The 19,934-nt window shown below is 45.4% G+C and overlaps 1 long non-coding RNA gene across 1 annotated transcript in view; it reads right to left on the reverse strand.

Annotated features, from left to right (window-relative positions):
* Positions 1-2,428: 2,428 nt before the first annotated feature.
* Positions 2,429-19,934, reverse strand: part of LOC138853343 (uncharacterized) — a 316,881-nt gene continuing 299,375 nt past the window's right edge. Inside the window, exon 3 of the long non-coding RNA XR_011392550.1 lies at positions 2,429-2,526. This is a non-coding gene — a long non-coding RNA (uncharacterized lncRNA). The remainder of the gene's footprint in view (positions 2,527-19,934) is intronic.

The following is a 19,934-nucleotide window of genomic DNA, read 5'->3' on the forward strand; positions in this document are numbered from 1 at the left end:
GCTGTCATGCTGTGAAGGGGTGACTGACCTATGCTGTCGTGCTGTGAATCGGTGGCTGACCTATGCTGTCTTGCTGTGAGGGGTGATTGGCCTATACTGTCATGCTGTGTGGGGTGACTGACCTATGCTGTCGTGCTGTGAAGGGGTGACTGACCTATACTGTCGTGCTGTGAGGGGTAACTGATCTATACTGTCGTGCTGTGAGGGGTGACTGACCTATGCTGTCATGCTGTGAAAGTTTGACTGACCTATACTGTCGTGATGTGAGGGGTGACTGACCTATGCTGCCATGCTGTGACGGGATGACTGGCCTATATTGTCGTGCTGTGAAGGGGTGACTGACCTATGCTGACATGCTCTGACGGGGTGACTGACCTATACTGTCGTGCTGTGAAGGGGTGACTGACCAATGCTGCCATTCTGTGACGGGGTGACTGACCTATACTCTCGTGCTGCGAGGGGTAACTGACCTATGCTGTCATGCTTTGAAGGTGTGACTGACCTATGCTGTCATGCTGTGACGGGGTGACTGACCTATACTGTCGTGCTGTGAGGGGTGACTGACCTATGCTGTCATGCTGTGAAGGGGTGACTGACCTATACTGTCGTGCTGTAAGGGGTGACTGACCTATGCTGTCATGCTGTGAAGAGGCGACTGACCTATGCTGTGGTGCTGTGAGGGGTGACTGATTTATACTGTCGTGCTGTGAGGGATGACTGACCTATGCTGTCATGCTGTGAAGGGGTGACTCACCTATACTGTCGTGCTGTGAGGGGTGACTGACCTATGCTGTCATGCTGTGAAGGGGTGACTGACCTGCGCTGTCATGCTGTGAAGGGGTGACTGACCTATGCTGTCATGCTGTGACGGGGTGACTGACCTATACTGTCGTGCTGTGAGGGGTGACTGACCTATGTTGTCATGCTGTGACGGGGTGACTCACCTATACTGTCGTGCTGTGAGGGTGACTGACCTATGCTGTCATGCTGTGAAGGGGTGACTGACCTATACTGTCGTGCTGTAAGGGGTGACTGACCTATGCTGTCATGCTGTGAAGAGGCGACTGACCTATGCTGTGGTGCTGTGAGGGGTGACTGATTTATACTGTCGTGCTGTGAGGGATGACTGACCTATGCTGTCATGCTGTGAAGGGGTGACTCACCTATACTGTCGTGCTGTGAGGGGTGACTGACCTATGCTGTCATGCTGTGAAGGGGTGACTGACCTGCGCTGTCATGCTGTGAAGGGGTGACTGACCTATGCTGTCATGCTGTGACGGGGTGACTGACCTATACTGTCGTGCTGTGAGGGGTGACTGACCTATGTTGTCATGCTGTGACGGGGTGACTCACCTATACTGTCGTGCTGTGAGGGTGACTGACCTATGCTGTCATGCTGTGAAGGGGTGACTCACCTATACTGTCGTGCTGTGAGGGGTGACTGACCTATGCTGTCATGCTGTGAAGGGGTGACTGACCTACGCTGTCATGCTGTGAAGGGTTGACTGACCTATGCTGTCATGCTGTGAAGGGGTGACTGACCTATTCTGTCATGCTGTGACGGGGTGACTGACCTATACTGTCGTGCTGTGACGGGGTGACTGACCTATGCTGTCATGCTGTGAAGGGGTGACTGACCTATGCTGTCGTGCTGTGAATCGGTGGCTGACCTATGCTGTCTTGCTGTGAGGGGTGATTGGCCTATACTGTCATGCTGTGTGGGGTGACTGACCTATGCTGTCGTGCTGTGAAGGGGTGACTGACCTATACTGTCGTGCTGTGAGGGGTAACTGATCTATACTGTCGTGCTGTGAGGGGTGACTGACCTATGCTGTCATGCTGTGAAAGTTTGACTGACCTATACTGTCGTGATGTGAGGGGTGACTGACCTATGCTGTCGTGCTGTGAAGAGGTGATTGACCTATGCTGTCATGCTGTAAAGGAGTGACTGACCTATGCTGTTGTGGCACACAAAGAGTATGTTACAATTTATTCCATATATGTCACACTCCCATATAGGTTGCCTCCCAACTAGTGAACAGGGTGCTAAGGGTTTAAAAATCAGTACCTTGGCTCATTGACCACTCACAGGCAAGCCCGCCAAAGCTGAAGCAACGTGGTTCACTTGCGGTAAGCATTGGCAGACTTGCCTATCTGCTGGTTGAGTACAGTACACTCTCTCTGGCTTCTGCTTTGCGTTCTGTCACCGTCGTGCACACTTATTATTATTCTATCTGTACACAGTGTGCATATTTGTATATAGTAGGCGAAAGCAAAATATACATTATAGTCTACTGCTGAGTTTGTTTGCTCCAATTCCCATTACAAACAGGTCTCACAGGCCATTCTTTACCTGTGTTTGTAATAGCTGTCATGCTGTGAAAGGGTGACTGACCTATGCTGGCTAGGAGAGCCATAGTGAAGCGTTTGGTCATGTTGCAGCAGGGACAGTCAGGAGGCAGGTAATGGTCGATCCGTCGAAGCGGTGGCTTGACCCTCTCGTACTCCTCGTCGAAAGTGCCATCCCTGCCGGAGGAAGGAAGGGTGAGTACCAAGGGGAAAGCAAAGTGTGGGAAATCTTGTTTGATTCTCAGATAAATTGTTAAAATCCTTCACCCATTTGGGGGAGAGGGGGAGGGGGATTCGTGCAGCTACCAACTAAGGGGGGGGGGGACCACAGTTCTGTATACACTCTTAATTGTAAGACTTAACCTAGTAACAACTCCCTATGTTAGGTAAAGGGACACAAGTGCAACTAATGTGACATTTTATTGTGGCAACGTTTCGCTCTCCATGAGCTTTATCTAGCATTTTTATATTTATATGAGATAGATTTAAGTATGTATATTGTGATACTGGGGGAATGTTGAGGTGCTGTGCCTTTGCATAACAAATGGTGGACTGACTCACGCGACGTTCTGTCGTGTCTTGGGAAGGACTCAAAGTACTGCTGGCGCTCTGTTTCCACTGATACAATTTCACATGTACTGTCGATCTTGTGACTTAAAACTCCTGTATTTTTTGTGACCGCAGCTTATGTCTATATTTGTAAGCTTTGTCATTTTTAATCACATTATTGACATTGCCACTACTAGGACTAGTAGTCACCCTGATCTCGTTCGGATTCATCAGAAAACACTTCTTCACTCTCACGAACACTGCTTCACTCTCATGAACACTTAATTTCGTGTCACCACTGTGCCGTGTGGGAATTTACTGGATTTGTGACTTAGTCTCCGTCACGAATTTAGGTCCTTTTCAAAGGCCTTCAGTACCCGGCTGTGTATTGAACTGACTTTTAACACACAATGAAAGAGCGGGAAAGTAAGAATAAAGAATATGCAAAAGGATAATTTTGGTATAATTCATATTTCCACCACCAGAAAATATGTACAACCTTAATACACTACGTGAAAAGTTTAGGCACAAGTTAAACTTAATAGTGAATAGAATTCTGGAGTATGAGAAGACTCGCTGTTATAGCTACATCATACCTGTTAAGAAAGAGAGAACTGTTATAAAGTAAGACAGCCAGAGGCACAAGAGGGTTTGTCAGTCTGAGGTGTTCCTAAAAGGGAGGTAACCTCCTTCTAGTCGTCAACCCTCCTGAAGCGTGAGACTGTCAGAGAGCCTAATTACCCATGCCACGCCCGGATGGTTGACACATCCTGGAAGACAATGACCAACTGTGCTCCTAACTGGCCAAGGGGACATGGTGCATGTCAAATACTGACCAAAAGCTCCGTAACAGAGCTGAATCAGTACCTGCATCTGCTAAGAAGACTCAGTTTTGTACTGCATGCGTCCATCCTGTGCGGACCGTGTGCTTGCGTGAAGTACACTGCACTGGAATTCACTTAGGCACTGGACCCACTTTTTACACTGGTCTGAACTTGGTTGTAGAAAGAGGTTAGCTGCTGCATACTAGATAACGAGGGGATTCGGTATTTGTCCAGCTTTATCTGGGGCCTAGTTCCTAGGCCTTTTGTGTATCCACATGCTCTCGCGCTACCGTCCACAGGATGGATATGGGGTGCACAATAAACTAGCCACTTCGGTGGCAAAATCTAAAAAAAAAAAAAAAATCCAGCTTTATAGACTTACTAATTACACAGGTATGTTGACTCACCCTATTCTAGGAGTGAAAAATAGTATGGTGATACCGACAAGATATGGAAAAAGACATTTATAAACAGTTCAGAACATTTATTAGAGGAAACATTTCGCCACGAATGACTAAAGAAGCCACTCATACATATGTCTTTTTCTTTTTCTAGGAGCGAATGGACCGCTTCTCTGATTGTTCTTGTTGATGTTTACACTCTTTATACTGTAGACATAGTCTTCAGCCATTCGTATCTACACACATATACTGTGTAGACCAGAGGTCGTCTTCCAGTGAGCTGCACACCTTGGTACACATATGTGTCTTTAAATCACGTACTGTTTCATATATCTACTCTATTCTGTAACAATTTTTTTCTCATGCACTCTCAAAATACATTTGTTCAAAATATTGTTACTCATTAAAAATAGGTGTGTTTTAAACACTTCTGATTTACCTTCACCGGTGACCAGAAATCAAATTTTCGATTTACACCGTGAGATGACTTACCCCTCAACAAGTTCTGCCTTGGAGACAGAAGTAGTAAGTCACATTGTTTAACTTTATTAAATTTTGTGAATAATTTTCCTGAGTGAATTGTTTGCTACGTATCCCAGAAGGGGATCATTAATTAAGAGGTTGCCTGAATATTTCATACTCTGTTTTTTCTTCAAACTTTTCAGTTTTCTCTCACAGCTCGAGAATGCCTCGTCCAATCGACTTTTAAATTTCCAACTCTTGTATACAGTCAAAACAAAGTCATAGAACAAATGACATGTGAATGTTTCCAGTGACCAAAGATTCTGAGACCATTCGCAGCATCCTGGAATGGCTGGAATAATTTCCAGGATGGAGGTTTTATGTGCAAAATAATGTCGATTTTTTATCCCCGTTAAATCACGTTAAATAAATGTCATGTTGAAAATTGTATAAAATATCGAAAAGTTGATGATTAAGATACATGTGTAACAGTTAGATATCTTTGTTTTTGAAACGTTTCGCCTACACATTAGGCTTCTTCAGTCAAATACAATGGCAGCTGGTGTAGTGGTAAAATGAAGGTGATGTACTCAGTCCAACAATTATGGAGACAAAATATGTAAGGTGGTCAGTCCCTCAGCCTGGAGAAGACTTCAGCTCCATAACTATATCGTTCCAGACCAAGAACCTGACCACACGCCAGCCACACCACAACCACAAGCCAGCCACACCACAACTACACGCCAGCCACACCACAACCACACGCCAGCCACACCACAATCACAACACAGTCACACCACAACCATACGCCAGCCACACCACAACTACACGCCAGCCACACCACAACCACACGCCAGCCACACCACATTCACAACACAGCCACACCACAACCACACGCCATCCACACCACAATCCCATCACAGCCACACCACAACCACATGCCAGCCACACGGCAATCACAACGCATCGACACCACAACCACAAGTTTGCAAGTCACTTCACAATCACAACACAGCCTCACCACAACCACATGCCAGCCACACCACAACCACATGCTAGCCACTCATAATCACAACAGAGCCAACAAGACTAGAAAACACACTTGACCCTATCTTCACAAATAATGAGGACCTGATAAGAGACATAAGAATATCAAAAACAACTAATTCCGATCACAACCTAATCGAAGTCCAGACGTACATGTAAAGGGGTCCTGATCAGCAGAATGCATGTACCTGTGAAGGTGTCTTCGCAAAATACAACTTCAACAACAAGAACATCAACTGGGACCAGGTAAACCATGTCCTAAACGAAACATGTTGGGAAGATGTCTTAAATGACATGGATCCAAACCAGTGCCTTGAAAGGATCAAGTTCTTGGCAGCCGAAGCATGTTCTATACATATTTCCCTAAGAAAGAAGAAGAGCAGGAGTAAACTGGAGAGAGAAAGACGCTCCCTCTACAGAAGACGACGAAGAGTCACTGAGCTCCTCAGGAGTGCTAGAATATCTGATACACGAAAGGAGGCACTGACCAGGGAAGTGGAAACTATCGACCTTAAAAGGATCAAGTTCTTGGCAGCCGAAGCATGTTCTATACATATTTCCCTAAGAAAGAAGAAGAGCAGGAGTAAACTGGAGAGAGAAAGACGCTCCCTCTACAGAAGACGACGAAGAGTCACTGAGCTCCTAAGGAGTGCTAGAATATCTGATACACGAAAGGAGGCACTGACCAGGGAAGTGGAAACTATCGAACTTAAGTTAAATGACTCTTACAGGAACCAGGAGAGGCAGGAGGAGCTTAAAGCTATTAGTGAAATTGAAAGAAATTCAAAATATTTCTTTTCATGTGCCAAAAACGAAGCAAATACCATATCTAGTATCGGGCCCTTACTCAGACAGGATGGGACTTACACAGACGACAACAAGGAAATGAGTGAAATATTGAAATCCCAGTACGACTCTGTGTTTAGTGAACCACTAATCGGTCTGAGGATCGACGACCCAAATGATTTCTTCATGAATGAGCCTCAAAACTCCATAAATGTATGCCAGATTTCCGACATTACCCTAACTCCGACAGATTTCGAGAAAGCCATTGAAACATGCCTATTCACTCTGCCCCAGGCCCAGACTCGTGGAACTCTGTTTTCATTAAGAACTGCAAGAAACCCCTCTCGTGTGCTCTAAGTACATTATGGAGGAGGAGCTTGGACATGGGTGAAATTCCACAGTCACTTAAAACAACGGATATAGCCCCACTCCACAAAGGTGGCAGCAAAGCATTAGCTAAGAACTATAGACCAATAGCTCTGACGTCCCACATCATAAAAATCTTTGAAAGAGTGCTAAGAAGCAGGATTGCAAATCACCTGGATTCCCAAAATCTGCACAATCCAGGGCAACATGGGTTCAGGGCAGGTCGCTCCTGCCTCTCACAACTACTGGATTACTATGACATGGCCTTGGATGCACTGGAAGAAAATCAGAATGCAGATGTAATATACACAGACTTTGCAAAAGCATTTGACAAATGCGATCATGGTGTAATAGCCCATAAAATACGTGCTAAAGGAATAACTGGGAAAGTGGGGAGATGGATCTTCAACTTCCTAACAAATCGAACACAAAGAGTAGTGGTCAACAGAGTTAAATCAGAGGCTGCCATAGTGAAGAGCTCTGTTCCACAACGCACAGTACTCGCACCCATCTTATTCCTTATCCTCATATCAGATATAGACAGAGATATATACAACAGCACCTTATCATCCTTTGCGGATGATACTAGGATCTGCATGAGGCTGTCATCTGCTGAGGACGCGATTAACCTCCAAGAAGATATAAACAAAGTTTTCCAGTGGGCAACGGTAAACAATATGATGTTCATTGAGGACAAATTCCAACTACTCCGTTATGGAAAACTGGAGGAGATAATAACTAGAACAGAGTATACTACTGACTCCGGCCATACAATAGAGAGGAAAAATAATGTAAGGGACCTGGGAGTAGTAATGTCTGAGGATCTCACTTTCAAGGATCACAACAGTGCCACGATCGCACGTGCAAAGAAAATGATAGGATGGATAATGAGAACTTTCAAAACGAGAGATGCCAAGCCAATGATGATCCTTTTCAAATCACTTGTTCTCTCTAGGCTGGAATACTGCTGTACATTAACATCTCCTTTCAAAGCAGGTGAAATCGCAGATCTAGAGAGTGTACAGAGATCCTTTACTGCACGTATAAGTTCTGTCAAGTACCTTAACTACTGAGAACGCTTGGAAGCACTTGACTTGTACTCGTTGGAACGCAGGAGGGAGAGATATATCATAATCTACACTTGGAAAGTCTTGGAAGGAATGGTCCCAAATCTGCACACAGAAATCACTCCCTACGAAAGTAAAAGACTGGGCAGGCGATGCAAAATGCCCCCAATAAAAAGTAGGGGCGCCATTGGTACACTAAGGGAAAACACCATAAGTGTCCGGGGCCCAAAACTGTTCAACAGCCTCCCATCAAGCATTAGGGGAATTGCCAATAAACCCCTGGCTGCCTTCAAGAGAGAGCTGGACAGATACCTAAAGTCAGTGCGGGATCAGCCGGGCTGTGGCTCGTACGTTGGACTGCGTGCGGCCAGCAGTAACAGCCTAGTTTATCAGGCCCTGATCCATCGGGAGGCCTGGTCATGGGCAGGGCCGCGGGGGCGTTGATCCCCGGAATAACCTCCAGGTAACCTCCAGGTAACTCCACAACCACACGCCAGCCACACCACATTCACAACACAGCCACACCACAACCACACGCCAGCCACACCACAATCACATCACAGTCACACCACAACCACATGGAAGCCACTCATAATCACAACACAGCCACACCACAACCACATGCAAGTCACATCACAATCACAACACAGCCACACCACAACCACATGCCAGCCACACCACAATCACAACACAGCCACACCACAATCATGCACCAGCCACACCATAACCACATGCAATCAAGTCTCCGTCCCTGACTTTCGCTTGGCTGATTTCATAGGACTGAAAAATTACTTAGGTGGGCTGAACTGGAATGACCTGACTAAGGGTCAGGTAGGTGGTGATGGTTGCCGATATGATGCTTTCCAGGGCATAGTTCTAGCTGCTCAGTCAAATTATGTTCCAAATAGGGAAATCAGATCAAACAAAAATGATCCTAAATGGATGAACAATAGATTAAAATATCTGATTGGTCAAAAGAGAGGCATATATAGGCAAATCAAAAGAGGAGAGGGGCAATTGAGAAATCGATATATTCAGTTAAAGAGAGAAATAAAAAAGGGAATTAGAAAAGCAAAAAGAGATTATGAGGTTAAAGTTGCAAGAGAATCGAAGACTAACCCAAAAGGATTCTTTCAGGTATACAGAAGTAAGATCAGGGACAAGATAGGCCCACTCAAAAGTTCCTCGGGTCAGCTCACTGACAGTGATAAGGAAATGTGTAGAATTTTTAACACATACTTCCTCTCAGTTTTTACACAGGAGGATACCAGCGATATTCCAGTAATGATAAATTATGTAGAACAGGACGATAATAAACTGTGCACTATTAGGGTCACAAGTGACATGGTCCTTAGGCAAATAGATAAATTAAAACCTAACAAATCCCCAGGCCCTGATGAACTGTATGCAAGGGTTCTAAAGGAATGTAAAGAGGTGCTTAGCACACCTTTGGCTAATCTTTTCAACATATCACTACAAACTGGCATGGTGCCAGATAAGTGGAAAATGGCAAATGTGATACCTATTTTCAAAACAGGTGACAGGTCCTTAGCTTCGAACTATAGACCAATAAGCCTAACCTCCATAGTGGGAAAATTTATGGAATCAATAATTGCCGAGGCAGTTCGTAGCCACCTTGAAAAGCATAAATTAATCAACGAATCTCAGCATGGTTTTACAAAGGGGCGTTCCTGCCTTACGAATTTATTAACTTTTTTCACTAAGGTATTTGAGGAGGTAGATCATGGTAATGAATATGATATTGTGTATATGGACTTCAGTAAGGCTTTTGACAGGGTCCCACATCAGAGACTATTGAGGAAAATTAAAGCACATGGAATAGGAGGAGAAATTTTTTCCTGGATAGAGGCATGGTTGACAAATAGGCAGCAGAGAGTTTGCATAAATGGGGAGAAATCAGAGTGGGGAAGTGTCACGAGCGGTGTTCCACAGGGGTCAGTGTTGGGCCCCCTGCTGTTCACAATCTACATAAACGACATAGATGAGGGCATAAAGAGCGACATCGGCAAGTTTGCCGATGACACCAAAATAGGCCGTCGAATTCATTCTGACGAGGACATTCGAGCACTCCAGGAAGATTTGAATAGACTGATGCAGTGGTCGGAGAGGTGGCGGATGCAGTTTAATATAGACAAATGCAAAGTTCTAAATGTTGGACAGGACAATAACCATGCCACATATAAACTAAATAATGTAGATCTTAATATTACGGATTGCGAAAAAGATTTAGGAGTTCTGGTTAGCAGTGATCTGAAACCAAGACAACAGTGCATAAGTGTTCGCAATAAAGCTAATAGAATCCTTGGCTTCATATCAAGAAGCATAAATAATAGGAGTCCTCAGGTTGTTCTTCAACTCTATACATCCTTGGTTAGGCCTCATTTAGATTATGCTGCACAGTTTTGGTCACCTTATTACAGAATGGATATAAATTCTCTGGAAAATGTACAAAGGAGGATGACAAAGTTGATCCCATGTATCAGAAACCTTCCCTATGAGGATAGACTAAGGGCCCTGAATCTGCACTCTCTAGAAAGACGTAGAATTAGGGGGGATATGATTGAGGTGTATAAATGGAAGACAGGAATAAATAAAGGGGATGTAAATAGTGTGCTGAAAATATCTAGCCTAGACAGGACTCGCAGCAATGGTTTTAAGTTGGAAAAATTCAGATTCAGGAAGGATATAGGAAAGTACTGGTTTGGTAATAGAGTTGTGGATGAGTGGAACAAACTCCCAAGTACAGTTATAGAGGCCAGAACGTTGTGTAGCTTTAAAAATAGGTTGGATAAATACATGAGTGGATGTGGGTGGGTGTGAGTTAGACCTGATAGCTTGTGCTACCAGGTCGGTTGCCGTGTTCCTCCCTTAAGTCAATGTGACCTGACCTGACTAGGTTGGGTGCATTGGCTTAAGCCGGTAGGAGACTTGGACCTGCCTCGCATGGGCCAGTAGGCCTTCTGCAGTGTTCCTTCGTTCTTATGTTCTTATGTTCTTATGCCAGCCACACCACATTCACAACATAGTCACACCACATTCACAACATAGTCTCACTACAACCATATGCCAGCCACACGACAATCACAACGCATCGACACCACAACCATATGCCACCCACATCACAATCACAACACAGCCACATCACAATCACACGCCACTCACATCTCAATCACAGCATAGCCACACACAGCCATATGACAACACAACAGAGCCACACCCTAGCCACATCACGATCACAAAACAGCCAGGCATAAGCCAGAACACTTCACATGACAACCACACTACAGCTACAACACAGCAGAGTCACACTACAACAACAACACAGCCACGTCACAGGAGGAGGAGGCCGGCGGCAGACATGGGTTAATCGTGGGTCGGTGGGTTTTGCTGAGACGTCAACGCAAGAGACAGTGTAATAAGTTACGTGGGAGATTATCACCACCCTGAGACACTCACACACACGTACATACACACACACACACACACACACACACACACACACACACACACAAACAAACACAAACACACACACACACACACACACACACACACACACACACACACACACACACACACACACACACTCACAAGGGACGAAGACTGGGGGTCCCGAGGTGGTGATGGCAGTGATATACAACCCACCACTAAACAGCAAGAAACAAAGACATGAGTATAATGAAAACAGAGTGATGGTGGACGCATTAGCTAAAGTGGCCAGAGGAGCCTACATGAGCAGGTCAAAACTGCTGGTCATGAGGGACTTTAACTGCATGAAGACTGACTGGAGGAACCTGGAGCTACATGGGGGACCAGAAACATGGAGGAGTAAGATGCTTGAAGGTGGTAATAGAGAACTCCATGCACAAACATGTTAGGGACACAACCAGAGAGAGAGAATACAAGGTCCAGCAAGACTGAACATTGTATTCACAGTACTACACAAGAGACTGGTACAAAAGCTAGAGGAGCAGGCAGGAATAACGGGAAAAGCATTACAATGCATCAAGGCCTATCTGACAGGAAAGAAACGAGTGATGGTCCATGACGAGGTGTGGGAATGTGTGCATGTGACGAGTGCGGTTAAACAAGGATCAATACTAGACCCTGTACTGTTTCTCGTATACATATATGACATGGAGGAAGGGAGAAAATCAGAGGTAACTCTTTTTGCTGTTGATGTGAAACTAATGTGGATAATGCAAGCATATGTGGACCAGGAAAGGCTGCATGGGGATCTAGACAGGCAACAGGCCTGGTTAGACAAGTGGCTCCTGGAGTTTAACCCCACCAAGTGCAAATTTGTAAAGCTTGGGGAAGGACAAAGAAGACAGCAAACGGAGTACAGGCTCGGTAAGCAAAGACTGCAAACCTCATTCAAGGAGAAGGACTTTGGGGTGAGTATTATATTAAACATATTCCCTGAGGTGCACATCAACCAAATAACTGTAGCAGCATACAGGCGCCTGGCAAATCTAAAAATTAGATTTTTTGACAACTAAGTAAGGAGTCATTTACAACTCTGTATACCGTGTATGTCAGGCCCATACTGGAGTATGAAGCACCAGTCTGAAACTCACACCTAATCAAGAATAATAGGGAATTAGAGGAAGTGTAGAGATTTGCAACAAGACTAGTCCCAGAGCTAAGGAGTAAATCCCATGATTTATTGTACTAGACGAGTGATATGATAAGAACATGCAAAATACTGAGATGAATTGGCAGGGGTGAATATGGACAGATTGTTTTGAGAGATGTTATACAGGAACACAAGAGCTAAGCTGGAAGTTGAAAATCACGGTATGTCACAAGGATGTTAGGAAGTATTTCTTCAGTCAGGAAGTGGAACGACTTCGAGAACGAAGTCTTAGAGAAAGGAACCATGCAACGCTTTAAGAAGAGGTACGATAAGGTTCTTGATACCACGAGAGAGTGAAGCCAGGGGTGACCAGCGACAAGGCAGGACCTCCGCTTACCTCTACTTACGATCAATCGTCTCTCCCCTCTTTCCCTCCCTCGCTCCCTCCCTCCTTCCCTCCTTCCCTCCTTCCCTCCCTCCTTCCCTCCTTCCCTCCTTCCCTCCCTCCTTCCCTCCTTCCCTCCTTCCCTCCCTCCCTCCCTCCCTCCCTCCCTCCCTCCCACCTCCTCTGATACACAGCGCACCAACTTCATCTGTATTTATTGTTTCCGTCGCAGGATATTTTCTCCTCCAACTCCACCTTTATTAAATTTTATTAACTGTAATAGTTGCCTTCAAACGCCTTTCATTATTAATATTATTATTATTATTATCATTATTATTATTATTATTATTATTATTATTATTATTATTATTATTATTATTATTACAATCATAATCAATATAATCCTCATTATACTTCATGAAAATCACTCTCGTAGCATGACGCAATAGGTGAGTAATTATGATTGTTGTTGAGGCTGGTGACATGTGGCACCTCACCCACGTGGCTCTCACTGATCAGCTGATGTTTGTTGACGTTTCTCGAGGGAACTTCTTTAGATCATGTTATATGAGTTTATTGCACTAGATGGGTGGCAGAGATGGTGTGTGTGTGTGTGTGTGTGTGTGTGTGTGTGTGTGTGTGTGTGTGTGTGTGTGTGTGTGTGTGTGTGTGTGTGTGTGTGTGTTTGTGTGTGTGTGTGTGTGTGTGTGTGTGTTTGTGTGTGTGTGTGTGTGTGTGTGTGTGTGTGAGTGTGTGTGTGTGTGTGTGTACTCACCTAGTTGTACTCACCTAGTTGAGGTTGCAAGGGTCGAGTCCAAGCTCCTGGCCCCGCCTTTTCACTGATCGCTACTAGGTCACTCTCCCTGAACCGTGAGCTTTATCATACCTCTGCTTAAAGCTATGTATGGATCTTGTCTCCACTACATCGCTTCCCGATTCATCTGTGTCTTCAACTTCCAACTGTGTCCCCTTGTTGTTGTGTCCAATCTCTGGAACATCCTGTCTTTGTTCACCTTGTCAATTCCTCTCAGTATTTTGTATGTCGTTATCATGTCCCCCCTATCTCTCCTGTCCTCCAGTGTCGTCAGGTTGATTTCCCTTAACCTCTCCTTGTAGGACATACCTTTTAGCTCTGGGACTAGTCTTGTTGCAAACTTTTGCACTTTCTCTAGTTTCTTTACGTGCTTGGCTAGGTGTGGGTTCCAAACTGGTGCCGCATACTCCAATATGGGCCTAACGTACACGGTGTACAGGGTTCTGAACGATTCCTTATTAAGATGTCGGAATGCTGTTCTGAGGTTAGCTAGGCGCAGTTATTTGGTTGATGTGCGCTTCAGGAGATGTGCTTGGTGTTATACTCACTCCAAGATCTTTTTCCTTGAGTGAGGTTTGTAGTCTCTGGCCCCCTAGACTGTACTCCGTCTGCAGTCTTCTTTGCCCTTCCCCAATCTTTATGACTTTGCACTTGGTGGGGTTGAACTCCAGTAGCCAGTTGCTGGACCAGGTCTGCAGACTGTACAGATCCCTTTGTAGTTCTGCCTGGTCTTCCATCGAATGAATTCTTCTCATCAACTTCACGTCATCTGCAAACAGGGACACTTCGGATTCTATTCCTTCTGTCATGTCGTTCACAAATACCAGAAACAGCACTGGTCCTAGGACTGACCCCTGTGGGACCCCGCTGGTCACAGGTGCCCACTCTGACACCTCGCCACGTACCATGACTCGCTGCTGTCTTCCTGACAAGTATTTCCTGATCCATTGTAGTGCCTTCCCTGTTATCCCTGCTTTGTCCTCCAGTTTTTGCACAAATCTCTTGTGTGGAACTGTGTCAAACGCCTTCTTGCAGTCCAAGAAAATGCAATCCACCCACCTCTCTCTCTCTTGTCTTACTGCTGTCACCATGTCATAGAACTCCAGTAGGTTTGTGACACAAGATTTCCCGTCCCTGAAATCATGTTGGCTGCTGTTGATGAGATCATTCCTTTCTAGGTGTTCCACCACTCTTCTCCTGATAATCTTCTCCATGACTTTGCATACTATACATGTCAGTGACACTGGTCTGTAGTTTAGTGCTTCATGGCTGTCTCCTTTTTCAAAAATTGAGACTACATTTGCTGTCTTCCATACTACCGGTAGTCGTCCTGTTTCAATACATTTGTTGAAGATAGTTGTTAGTCATACACTAAGTACCTCTGCTTCCTCTCTCAGGACCGATGGAGAGTTGTTATTCAGCCCCATCACCTTCGAGGTATCTAGCTCGCTTAGTAACCTCTTCACTTCTTCCTGGGTTGTATATATTGTGCCCTTCTGTCTCCTCTGTGAACACTTCTTTGAATCTCATGTTGAGCTCCTCACATTGCGGTCATTTTTTTTGTGACGTCCCTTCCTTCCTTCCTCAGCCTGATTACCTGGTTCTTGACTGTTGTTTTCCTCTTGATGTGGCTGTACAACAGTTTCGGGTCAGATTTGGCTTTCGCTGCTATGTCATTCTCATATTGCCTTTGGGCCTCTCGTCTTACCTGTGCATATTCATTTCTGACTCTACAACTGGTCTCCTTATTCTCCTGGGTCCTTTGCCTTCTATATTTCTTCCATTCCCTTGCACACTTGGTTTTGGCCTCCCTGCACCTTTGGGTGAACCATGGGCTCATCCTGGCTTTCTCATTATTCCTGTTACCCTTGGGTACAAACCTCTCCTCAGCATCCTTGCATATTGTTGTCATGTATTCCATCATTTCGTCTACTGACTTCCCTGTCAGTTCTCTGTATCACTGAACCCCACTGAGGAAGTTCTTCATGCTTGCTTAGTCCCCTTTCCTGTAGTTTGGCTTCATTCGTCCAGCCCTTTCTGCTCCCCTCTCCACTTGTAACTCTACTATGTATTCAAAGCTTAAAACCACATGATCACTGGCCCCCAATGGTCTTTCATATGTTATGTCCTCAATATCTGCACTATTCAAGGTGAATACTAGGTCCAGTCTTGCTGGTTCATCCTCTCCTCTCTCTCTGGTAGTGTCCCTAACATGAGGTGTTTTTCCAGTACCACCTCCATCATCTTAGCCCTCCACATTTCTTGACCCCCATGTGGATCCAAGTTCTCCCAGTCAATTTCCTTGTGGTTGAAGTCAGTCTTGATCAGTAGCTTTGCCTTGCTCGCATGAGCCCTTCTGGCCACTTCAGCCAGTCAACCATCACTATATTACTCTCATCACACTCTTGCCTTGGCCTCCTGCTGTTCTGTGGTGGGTTATACATCACAGCAATTACCACCTTGGGACCTCCAGACTGAAACGATAGTACTATGTAATCTCTTGCTTCTCCTTTGTCTCCTCTCTCCAGCTCATCAAAATTCCATCGGTTTTTGATCAGTAGTGCCACTCCTCCACCCCCTCTGTTCCCTCTGTCTTTCCTCAGGATCTGATATCCGGTTGGAAAGATGGCATCTGTTATCATCCCTGTGAGCTTGGTTTCTGTGAGGGCTATGATGCCTGGTGATGCCTCTTCGATTTTTCGTGCCACTTCTCCCACTTATTTGTTATTCAATCATTGTCGGTGTACCGTATCTTCAGTTTCCTCTCCAGCACTTTGTTTTTGGGGTCTGTGAGGCTGAGGGACTTGGCAGTGTACTGGGGGATTCTACAGCGTAGTGTTGGGTGGGGCTATGAGTGTGTACTCAACTAATTGTACTTACGTAATTATGGTTGCAGGGGTCGAAACTCAGTTCCTGGCCCCGCCTCTTCACTGATCAATACTAGGTCCTCTCTCTGCTTCCTGAACTTTTTCATACCTCGTCTTAAAGCTATGTATGGTTCCTGCCACCACTGCATCACTTGCTAGGCTATTCCATTTCCTAACGACTCTATGACTGAAGAAATACTTCCTAACATCCCTGTGACTCGTCTGAGTCTTCAGCTTCCAATTGTGACCCCTTGTTTCTGTGTCCCCTCTCTGGAACATCCTGTCTCTGTCCACCTTATCTATTCCATGCAGTATCTTGTATGTTGTTATCATGTCTCCTCTGACTCTTCTGTCCTCCAGTGTCGTCAGTCCAATTTCCCTCAACCTTTCATCGTAGGACATTCCCTTGAGCTATGGAACTAGCCTTGCTGCAAACCTTTGTACTTTAACTTATTGACGTGCTTGACCAGGTGTGGGTTCCAAACTGGTACTGCATACACCAGAATGGGCCTGACGTACACAGTGTACAGTGTCTTGAACCATTCCTTATTAAGGTATCGGAACGCTATTCTCAGGTGTGCCAGGTGCCCGTATGCTGCAGCAGTTATCTGGTTGATGTGTACCTCCAGAGACGTGCTCGGTAATATGGTCACCCCAAGATCTTTCTCCTTGAGTGAGGTTTGCAGTCTTTGTCCAGTTAGCCTGTACTCTGTCTGCGGTCTTCTTTGCCCTTCCCCAATCTTCATGACTTTGCATTTGGCAGATTTGAATTCTAGAAGCCAGTTTCTGGACCACGTGTCCAGTCTGTCCAGGTCTCTATGTAGTCCTGCCTGATTTTTATCTTATTTAATTCTTCTCGTCAACTTCACATCATCTGCGAACAGGGACACTTCAGAGTCTATCCCTTCCATCATGTGATTCACATATATTAAAAATAGCACTGGTCCTAGAACTGGCCCCTGCGGGACCCCGCTCGTCACAGGTGCCCACTGTGATACCTCTTCACGTACAATGACTCGTTGTTGCCTCCCTGTCAGGTATTCTCTGATCCATTGCAGTGCCCTCTCTGTTATGCACACCTTATTCTCCAGCTTCTGCACTAATCTCTTGTGAGGAACTGTGTCGAAGGCCTTCCTGCAGTCCAGGAAAAAGCAATCTACCCACCCCTCTCTCTTGTGTCTCACTTCTGTTACCTTGTCATAAAACTCCAGCAGGTTTGTGACACAGGATTTGCCTTCCATGAATCCATGCTGGTTGTCATTTATAATCCTGTTCTGTTCCAGGTGCTCCACCACGTTCCTCCTGATAATCTTCTCCATGGCTTTGCATACTGTATACGTCAGAGACACTGGTCTGTAGTTTAGTGCCTCTTTTCTGCCTCCTTTCTTAAAAATGGGGACTACATTTACCGTCTTCCATATCTCAGGTAGTTGCCCAGTTTCAAGGGATGTGTTGAAGATTATGGTTAGTGGCATGCACAGCATCTCAGCTCCTTCTCTAAGGGCCTACTGGGAGATGTTGTCCGGTCCTATCGCCTTTGAGGTATCAAGGTCACTTAGCAGCTTCTGCGCCTCCTCCTCCTCCATTGTTTGTATGTTATCCAACACTTGTTGGTATATTCACTGTTGATGTTCCCCTCTGTGCTGTCTTCCCAGAGCCCTTCCTGTCTCTACTGTAAATACTTCCTTAAATCTCATGTTGAGCTCCTCACATACCTCCTGATCGTTTCTTGTAAGTTCCCCACCTTCTGTCCTCAGCCTGATCACCTGGTCTTTGACTGTTGTCTTCCTCCTGATGTGGCTATACAACAGTTTCGGGTCAGTCTTGATTTTCTATGTTATGTTATTTTCATACTGTCGCTGGGCCTCCCTCCTTACCTGTGCATACTCGTTCCTGGCTCTGCGACTAATCTCACTATTTTCATGTGTTCTATGCCTTCTGTACTTTTTCCATTCTCTATTGCACTTAGTTTTTGCCTCCTTACACCATCGGGTAAACCAAGGGCTCGTTCTGGTCTTCCCATTATTTCTGTTGCCCTTGGGAGCAAACCTTTCCTCTGCCTCCTTGCATTTTGTTGTTACATATTCCATCCTTTCGTTTACTGACTTTCCTACCAGTTCTCTGTCCCACTGAACATACCGCAGGAAGTTCCTCAAACCTATGTAGTCCCCTCTTTTACAGTCTGGCTTTTCCCATACAACTCCTGTTACTCTCTCCACGTGTAACTCTACTGTGTATTCAAAGCACAGAACCACATGGTCACTAGCTCCTAGGGGACTCTCATATGTGATGTCCTCAATGTCTGAACTGCTCAGGGTGAACACAAAGCCCAGTCTTGCTGGTTCATCCTCCCCTCTCACTCTGTTAGTGTCCTTAACATGTTGGTGCATGAGGTTTTCCAGTACCACATCCATCATCTTGGCTCTCCATGTTTTGGGACCCCCATGTGGCTCCAGGTTTTTCCAATCAATCTCCCGGTGGTTGAAATCGCCCATAACCAGTAACTTTGCTCTGCTGGAGTGAGCTCTTCCTGCCACCTCAGCAAGTGTGTCAACCATTGCTCTGTTGCTCTCTTTGTATTCCTCTCTTGGCCTCGTGCAGTTCTTTGGCGGATTATACATCACTGCAATGACTACCTTGTGCTCCTCAGACTGAAGTGTACCTACTATGTAGTCCCTTTCTCCAATCTTGTCCATGCCTCTCATTTTCTCGAATTTCCATCGGTTTTTTACAAGCAGTGAAACCCCCCTTCCCCTCTGCCCCTTCTATCTTTCCTCATGATCTGATATCCTGGTGGGAAGATTGCGTCTGCTAGTGTCTCAGTGAGTTTCGTTTCTGTAATTGCTATGATGTCTGGTATCATGGTTCGAGTTGATTCTGCCTTGAAAATTACTTTTAGAGGCCATTTCCTTCTTCTTGCGAACCACCCAATTCTCCAAAATTTTGTCACCTGGGTTATGTCGCCCTTGCCTATCACCTTCATGATACCTTCAATCACTTTTTTCTCCTGCTGTTTTCTTTCATCATAGGTTTCCCCTTTGGCTTCTTGGAGTCCATAGACAAAAACTGATCTCTCCCTCTCTTCCTCCCACTGTGTCTCCCGTTGCATCCCCTGAGGTGTTTTAGCTCCTTCCCTTGGAGCATTCCTTCCTTCAATCCCTTCCCTAGCTGAGGCCCCTATGCTTATTGGTCTATCTTTCCTGCTCATCTATTCCTGGCCCCTACAAGTGTCTGGTAGAGTCCCTGCATATGTCCTAGCTCCTTCAATGTCTTCTGACCTCTCATTTCATCCTAGTGTGCTCTCTGTCCTTGTCTTGGCCCCGTGTGGGTCTGACAGGACCTTTGCATACAGTATAGCGTCCATGCTCCCTCCAGTCCCTTTGACTGTGTTTAATGTAGATGTTCCTGATGCTATGTCTG

This window comes from Cherax quadricarinatus, chromosome 2 (assembly GCF_038502225.1).
Source record: "Cherax quadricarinatus isolate ZL_2023a chromosome 2, ASM3850222v1, whole genome shotgun sequence".
Classification (NCBI taxonomy): domain Eukaryota; kingdom Metazoa; phylum Arthropoda; class Malacostraca; order Decapoda; family Parastacidae; genus Cherax; species Cherax quadricarinatus.